The sequence below is a fragment of the Hibiscus syriacus genome, unplaced genomic scaffold (genome assembly GCF_006381635.1).
Source record: "Hibiscus syriacus cultivar Baekdansim isolate YM2019G1 unplaced genomic scaffold, ASM638163v2 tig00112305_pilon, whole genome shotgun sequence".
In the NCBI taxonomy this organism is placed as follows: Eukaryota; Viridiplantae; Streptophyta; class Magnoliopsida; order Malvales; family Malvaceae; genus Hibiscus; species Hibiscus syriacus.
The window spans coordinates 1452699-1461676 of NW_024063299.1; the positions used below are offsets into that span (position 1 = coordinate 1452699).

The 8978-nt window shown below is 33.3% G+C and overlaps 1 pseudogene; it reads right to left on the reverse strand.

Annotated features, from left to right (window-relative positions):
• Nucleotides 1–1325: 1325 nt before the first annotated feature.
• LOC120177717 lies at nt 1326–4621 on the reverse strand (annotated as a pseudogene).
• Between the last annotated feature and the right edge of the window lie 4357 nt (nt 4622–8978).

Genomic DNA, 8978 nt, shown 5'->3' on the forward strand with positions numbered 1-8978 from the left:
ATGATTTTAAAAACTATATATTATATAATTTTCAAAAAATGTTTTAAAAATTATATAATATAAATGTTTTCAAAACTATATATTATATATATTTTAAAAATGTTTTCAAAATTATATATAATATATATATTTTTGAAAACTGTTTTCTGAAAATTATATATTATACTTTGTCAAAAAAACTATATTACTATATATATATAATAAAAGAAAAAAGAAACAGAAAACAAATCCAGACGAAAATGAGTGTCTACATATAATTAATTATTTTAAGTGATATTTGGATTCAATAATTAATAAACAGTTATGTAGGTGATTTTGGTTTAATATTGTAGGGGTGATGGTACCTGGTGTGTAAACCTAAACTATATGGTGCATTGATGTGGCTTGATTAGTGTTTTAGCACTAAATACAACCATATTTTTAAAATATATATATATATATATATAAAACAATTAATTAAATTTAAAAATATTACATTAAATATCATTAATTTTAGGTTATGTGTCGTTTATCTCATTGAACTTTTAATCTCTTCGATTATAAAACTATATTTTAATTTTAATAGAATGACAATAGGGCCTCGGTTCACATTGTTCTCTTAGGACCAATTTGGCATTGATTTTGAAAAGTGGCCTTTAAAAGTGTTGTATAAAAGAATTTTTAAAAGTATATTTTAAAAGTACAGTTTAAAATTTAACTGTTTGGTATTGTTATCCAAAAGTACTTTTAATAAAATAAAATCTCTTTTATTTAAATTATTTTAAATTTATTAATCTTTAATATATAAAAATATCAAATTAAATTATAAAAATATAAATGATAAATATAATTATAATAAAAATATGAAATGAAACTAAAAAATATAGACAAAATATAATTAGTATATAATTAATAAATAATTTATAAAAACAATTGAATTTTAAAACAAAATTCTGGGCTAGAAATGGAGCCCATCATCATAGTAAGGATAAAATCATAACTTTGCTTATAAATGGAAATTTGAACTAAAAAAACAAGAAAATTCAACTTTTGCAGTTGGTTTAAAATCACTGTTTTAAATACACTTTTAAATTTTATCCGTTTAGTAATAATTTTACTTTCAAATCTGACTTTTAGACCAAAAGTGCGTTTATACAGCATTACCAAACGAACCCTTAGTCGATATTTCAAATTCCTAGATCAGTCCCAAAATTCCTTGGAAGAGAAACCCTTTTGCTGAGGCAGAATTCTGTGGTGTGGTAACCAATGCTTGTGAGATAATTTGGTACATTTCTCATTGTCAAATCTGGCATATTGCCAATAATTCAATCTATCATAATCAAACCAAACGCCTGTACACAATTGCATTCTACAAGATTTGCTTATTTATTTGTCATCTCATTCCAAAACAATATCTTCACCAAAGCTTTACTTCTCATCAATTTTTCGAGTAATAAGGCTTTCATTTATGCAGCTAGAGATCCAGAATTCACCTTCCTTTGCTCAGATACATGTGTTAGAGCAGCATCAATTTGTTCAAACACATTTTCCTTCGCCACATTTCCATTAACCTGAAAATCAAATAATGTATTCTCATAAAAAAGAATGATCTAAGATAATTGAACTTGAAAGATCCACAAAACCAGTTTTCCTGTCAAATTTTGAATTTAGCAGAATATAGCTTCATCTTTGGAATGGTCTCAAACAATAAGGCAGCCTGTATATTTCATGATAATACCTTTCATTAATCCCTTTGTCTTTTCATTTTACTTCTCAGACATAGTTACCGGAAAATATTCATCTTGAAACAAATTAACACATGACAAAAGATATTTTAGGTGGATAACTGTTTGCGTTGAAAAGTAACTGACTCACGCATATCATCATGCTTAGATAGTTTGAATTCTACTTGGTTCGTCTTGCAAGGGCATTTCTGATGTTGACTCTTTGCCATCATAAACAGCAATAGTACTTCAAGAAACTTTTCTAGCAATTTTTCTGAAGTCACATTAGTCATTGGCACAAGACATTCACCACATCAAGTGCCATAGTATCCCCCACCCCCCCTTCTGAGGAACATTGTTCCAATAATTAAATGCCTAGAAAATTGGAAGCTTATCTTTCAATAGTCTAACTTGATCTTATCAAATGTGGTTTCAAAAACTAAATTTAAAACTAAAGATCTGACAAGAGTTCAACCAATATGGCCGGATTTGATTGGATACTTCAGTTAAATCTAGCAAGACTGTAAGGAAATTCTAGCCTCATATAAGGTGAGAATGGAAATAAATTGTAAAGAGAAACTAGATGGGAGGTGGAAATGCAAGAAGTCATTAGCAAAAAATGAGATATTTCAAGGAAAGAAGCTACTTTGGTAATAATTTTGGATCTACTTTTGTTACTAACTTTAAATTGTTCCATTTAAGTCCCTAACCTTTTAAGACGGTTTCATGCATCAAATAATTAGTTAAGCTAGCATGGCATGCTGTATGGACATTTCCTTGACACGCTACATGGATTTTTTCCCAGTCAATGAAAAATGTGACGAAAGGACGAAATCGTTCGAAAGATTCAAATAAAACAAAATAGTAGTTGGGAACTCAAATGGAACTAGGATAAAATAGAGATCATTAATGGAATTTAATTGGAGCTTGCCATTTTATGCACCAAGCCAATACTCCGCTGTATTTTCCCATTTTAACCAGAAATTTCCTTTCATGTTACACATCATCAAGTTAACAGATACTAAAATTACGAGAAATAATCCCATTCAGCACAAGTGAAATTCTAGACTCCAAAAGCAGTGTTACTAGGGTGACGCGTACTCCTTAGGGTATGGTAAATGTAAAAAAAATAAAAATAAAATAAAAGAAGAACAAATTGAGACAGATGTGGGATGTGGCAACATCTTAACCCTCTTGTGGAGTCCAAAAGATTCCACTACTAGGGTGTCAAAGACCAACTCTGATATTATTATGTCATATTAAAATGTGTGAATTCAGCACATTTTCATATTTAAGGGTTAGTAAGAAAACCTCATTCAATAAAGTGTTTGGCTTTCAATTTAGGAAGACTAACGTTTGAACCTCACACAAGCTTTAATTTAAATCAATTAAAGCCATAGAGAATGAATTAAACATGCCTTGACTGTGATATATTTATATACAGAAAGCACATCATCCACATTTTCATGATGTGTGCGTAGCAGCAGCTTCACCTGCAAAATGCAAATAAGAGAATGTAATTTTTCAATCAAACAAAAGGTCACTACTACAAAAGATTCGAAGAAGAATCCCAAAATAATTCAAAGAAACACATAATCCCAACTCAAAAGCAATCAAGCAAGGAATATCAGACATGCCTTCTCTTCAGTATCATCAAATCGTTGTGTAAGCCTGGATGCAATTTCGTCGTTCTCCGGGGTGAATATTTCAAGTGGTATATCTTCCCAGTAAGAGGGTCCAACCTTCGTCCAACCACTCTCTCAACAAGAATGTCTTCGGAAACCTGCAACCAAGTTGGACATGTTAAACTAGAATGATAGACACCTATATTTGAAAACTAATTTACAAACAAACGAATAACAGAATGCAGTAGAAAGGTTGATCAATTAGAAGAGCAATACAACATTCTTACTTCCAACAAAATGAAAACATCAGGACTGATCCCATAATCCTCGAGAGCAGCCGCCTGTGATAAGCTCCTAGGATATCCATCTAAAAGCCAACCCCTTTGTTGAGAATCGGGTTGCAGCAGACGCTCCTTGACCATCTAATACCAAAAACTATAGGATCCATGAATAGGAAAAGTGTTCTATATAAACTGAACAATATCTTCCCTACCATAACAACAATTTCATTAGGGATAATTTCCCTTTCTCCATGTATTCCTTTACCAGCTTCCCGTTTTCACTAGCGACGGCAATTTCCGCTCTCAATAAATCTCCGGTAGAAATATGCACCATACCGTACTGAATAAACAAATATCAGGTATTATCATTTAAAATTTTAACTTCAATTGAGAATAAGAAAATCAAAGCATAATTTTTAAAAAAAAAAAAAGAAGATGGATTACTTTTTGGGTGATGAGCTCGCATTGGGTACCTTTACCAGAAGCCGGAGCCCCCCTGATATGATAACCTTCAACAGCTCTCCTTTAGCCGATGTGACAACTTGCCATCATCCACGATATATATAAAAGAAGTAAGCATCAAAACCCATAAACAGATCGAAACAGGAAGTAATAAGCGAACGGAATGGAAAATTACGAAGCAGTTGGGGGCATTTTGGGAGAGGAGCTTCTTGGAATGGGGAGGGGTTTGATTGGAACGGAGGGAAATGGGGGTAAAAGAAGGGTGAGAAAGGAGGAATGGATTGGTCTCTCTCTCTCTCTCTCTCGACAAATCTGAACGAAGTTGAGGAATCTATCCCCTCTTAATTCTAACAACCGCCACCTCTAATCTTTCCCGAAAATTTATGTTATGCTCCGCCTAAAAAACGATAAAAAAATAGATTGTTAAATAAGTGATCGGTTAAAATTTAAATTGGTTATATTATATCATTTAATCGGAAATATTATCAAATACAATAACATATTAGGTAGCGCTTATATAATGGAATAGGTAGCGCTTATATTGACCCATTTTCTAACTAAATCGATTTAAGTATACCGGTAACATTGCAAATTTACTTATTACATTATAATTATCGGTTTCGAAATTTTTGGGATCGATACAATTTTAAATGTATCGACATTTTATGCATGTACCTCGTTGGGCATTCATTCTGGAAAAAAGTATCGACACAAACTTAAAAAGTGTCGATACATTATGTAGAACTATTTTCTTATAAAACTGGTATATTTCTATCCGGTACATTGTAAATTTACCTATTACATTGTAATTATCGATTTCGATGTTTTTGGGATCGATACTTATAATAAATGTATCGACACTTTATGCGTGCACCCCGTTTGGCATTCATTCTGGACAAAAAGTATCGACACAAGTTCCACAAGTGTCGATACATTATGTAGACCTATTTTTTCATAAAACCGGTAAATTTCTACCGGTTACATGGTAAATTTACATATTACATTATAATTATGGGTTTCGATGTTTTTGGGATCGATACTTTTTATAAATGTATCGACACTTTATGTGTGCACCCTTTTCGGCTTTCATTCTGGACAATAAGTATCGACACAAGTTCCACAAGAGTCGATACATTATGTAGACCTATTTTCTCATAAAACCAGTAAATTTATATCGGTTACATTGTAAATTTGCCTATTACATTATAATTATGTGTTTCGATGTTTTTGGGATCGATACTTTTTATAAATATATCGATACATATTTAGGTAGTTATTGTGCATACCTAAATATGTCATGCGAATTTAATGTTATATCCACCCTTCAACTACCACTACCAATACTATATCCTATTGAAAGCACGACTGAAACATATTGTTCAATGAACCTTTACTTACATCTCCATCAACTCCATGACCACTGAACTTGCACAATAAAATTTTTGTCATGGATCATACTGATGCAGACAATGTTAAGCCAACCAAGGAAGGCCATGAAGTACATAATGTTGATGAATCTGATAGATTGGTTAGTCAACTCTTCTCTTCACGTGATCAAGCTTGGTACTTTTACAAGGGATTCGCACGGGAACATGAGTTTAATGGCAAGGGTGATACGTGCCACAATTAAATCGATAAATTTTAATTCGGTAAATTTACTTACTTTAATATTTCCATTGTTGTATATTTAATGGCAAACAACACTTTATCACTGCGATCACTCCTTGAGAATGATAAACTTAATGGCATAAACTTCCTTGACTGGTTTCATAATTTGAGAATTGTTCTCAAACAGGAAAGGAAGAAATATGTCATTGAGGAACTTGTTCCTAATGAACCGGCAGCTAATGCTTCAAAAGCTGACAAAGACAAATTCAAGAAACATATAGATGATATGTTAGATGTTGGATGTCTAATGCTTGCCACCATGACTCCTAAGCTTCAGAAGCAACATGAGGACATGATTGCATATGAGATGATTCAAAATCTCAAAGAAATATATGAAGGGCAAGCACGTCAAGAGAGATATGAGACCTCTAAAGCTCTATTTCAATGCAAAATGGCAGAGGGAACTCCTGTAGGAGCTCTTGTCATCAAGATGATGGGCTACATCCAAACGTTGGAAAAGTTGGAATTTCCTCTCAAAGATGAATTAGCTACCGATGTTATCCTGCAATCGTTGCCAGATAGCTTTAGCCAATTTGTCCTTAATTTCAAAATGAATGAATTTAACAAGACTTTGCCACAGTTACTTGGCATATTACGAACTGCTGAAAGTAACATGAAAAAGGTTGGACCTAAGCCCATTCTGATGGTCTACAAGGACAAAGGAAAGGGAAAAAAAAGTAATGGCAAAGTCTAATGGAAATGGTAAGACCAAACCAAAAGGGAAAAATGCATTGAAACCCAAAGGGGGAGTTAGAAAAGAAGGAAAATGTTTCCATTGCGATAAGACCGGACACTGGAAGAGAAACTGCCATGTTTACCTTGAAGAGATCAAGAAGGCAAAAGCAAACGGAACGTTTGTTTCAGGTATTTATGTTATTGATGTTAATTTGTCAACATCTACTTTTTGGGTATTAGATCCTGGTTGTGGTTCTCATATTTGTACTTCTGTACAGTGACTGCAAAAGAGAAGGAATCTGGCTAAAGGAGACGTGGACCTACGAGTGAGAAATGGAGCAAGAGTTGTTGCATTATCTATAGGGACATATGTTTTATCTTTGCCTAGTGGACTTGATTTAAATTTAGAGGATTGTTATTATGTGCCTAGTTTGACTAAGAACATTATTTCTATTTCTTGTTTGGACAAGATTGATTTTGAGATTATTATTAAGAATAATTGTTGTTCTTTATATCTCAATAGTGTTTTTTATGGTTCGGCATAATTGGTTAATGGTCTCTATATTTTGGATCAAGAAAAAACCATTTATAACATAAATACTAAGAGATCAAAAACAAATGACTCGAATCAAACTTATCTTTGGCATTGTCATTTAGGCCATATAAGTGAGAAACGCATATCAAAACTCCATAAAGATGGATTCTTAGATTCATTTGTTTTCAAACAATATGATGTATGAGAATCTTGCTTGTTGAAAAAAATGACTAAAGCTCCTTTTAATAGTAAAGGTGAGCTAGCAAGTGATTTATTGGGGTTGATACATAGTGATGTATGTGAACCAATGAATACACAAGCCAGAGGTAGATTCCATTACTTCATTACTTTTACCGATGACTTCATTCGGTATGGGTATATTTATCTTATGCGCCATAAATCTGAAGCCCTTGAAAAGTTTAAGGAATTTAAAAATGAAGTACAAGATCAACTAGGCAAGAGCATCAAGGCACTTCGGTCAGATCGAGGTGGAGAATACTTAAGCATAGAGTTTGATGAACTCCTAAAAGAATGTGGGATTGTCTCACAACTTACACCACCTGGTACACCACAGTGGAATGGAGTTTCTGAAAGAATGAATCGCACACTGTTAGATATGGTTCGATCGATGATGAGTCATAGTGATCTTTCTAGTTCTTTTTGGGGACATGCACTTAAAACAGCCACTTTTACACTAAATTGTGTTCCATCTAAATCGGTTCAAAAGACACCATACAAGATATGGACTAGGAAACATCCCAGTATGTCTTTTATAAAGATTTGGGGTTGTGAAGATTATATAAAACATCAGATGTCTACAAAGCTCGAACCTAAATCTCATAAGTGTATATTTGTTGGATATCCTAAAGAAACTAAGGGATATTATTTCTTCAACCCTAACTAGAACAAAGTGTTTATTGCTCGAACAAGAGTTTTTCTCGAAAGAGAATTTCTCTCAAAGAAAGGGAAGGGTAGAAATATTGAACTTGGAAAAGTTTAAGAGCAACAGATAAATGAACCTGAAGTTGAGCATGTTTCACAAGTTGTTGAGGAGCATTCAACAGATTTAGAAACACAACCACTGCGTAGATCCACAAGAGAACATCGTGCACCTGAGAGATTAGGATTTCTCATTACGACACATGGAGATGTTCTTCTTATGGATCAAGATGAGCCCAGGACTTATCAAGAGACAGTGTCTAGCCCAGACTTTGAGAAATGGCTTGAAGCCATGAGATCTGAGATGGATTCCATATCAGTAAACCAAGTATGGAATTTGGTTGAACCACCTAAAGGGGTCAAACCTATAGGGTGTAAATGGGTTTTCAAGAAGAAAACCGATATAGATGGTAATGTACAAATATACAAGGGGCGATTAGTCGCTAAAGGTTTTTGACAAGTTCATGGTGTAGACTATAACGAAACATTCTCCCCTGTAGCTATGTTTGAGTCCATCTGGATCTTGCTCGCAATAGCTGCATTCCATGATTATGAAATCTGGCAAATGGACGTCAAAACCGCCTTCCTTAATGGAAAACTTGAAGAGGATGTGTATATGACACAACCAGAAGGTTTTTGTCTTTCCAGGAAATACTGAAAAGGTTTGTAAGATACAGAGGTTTATTTATGGACTAAAGCAAGTTTCTTGAAGTTGGAATCTTCGTTTCAATAATTCAATCAAAGAGTTTGGATTTATCAGAAATGAAGATGAGCCTTGTGTTTATAAGAAGGCTAGTGGGAGCATTGTTTCTTTCCTAATCTTGTATGCATACGACATACTCATCATAGGAAATGATATACCTACTTTACAGTCTCTTAAGACTTGGTTAATTAGTTGTTTTTCTATGAAAGATTTGGGTGAGGCAGCGTATATTTTAGGAGTTAAGATCTATAGAGATTGATCAAGACGACTTCTAGGTTTGAGTCAAAGTACATATATAGACAAACTGCTGAAAAGGTTCAGTATGGAAGAATCCAAGAAAGGATTTTTTCCTATGAGACATGACATTTCTCTTTCTAAGGAAATGTG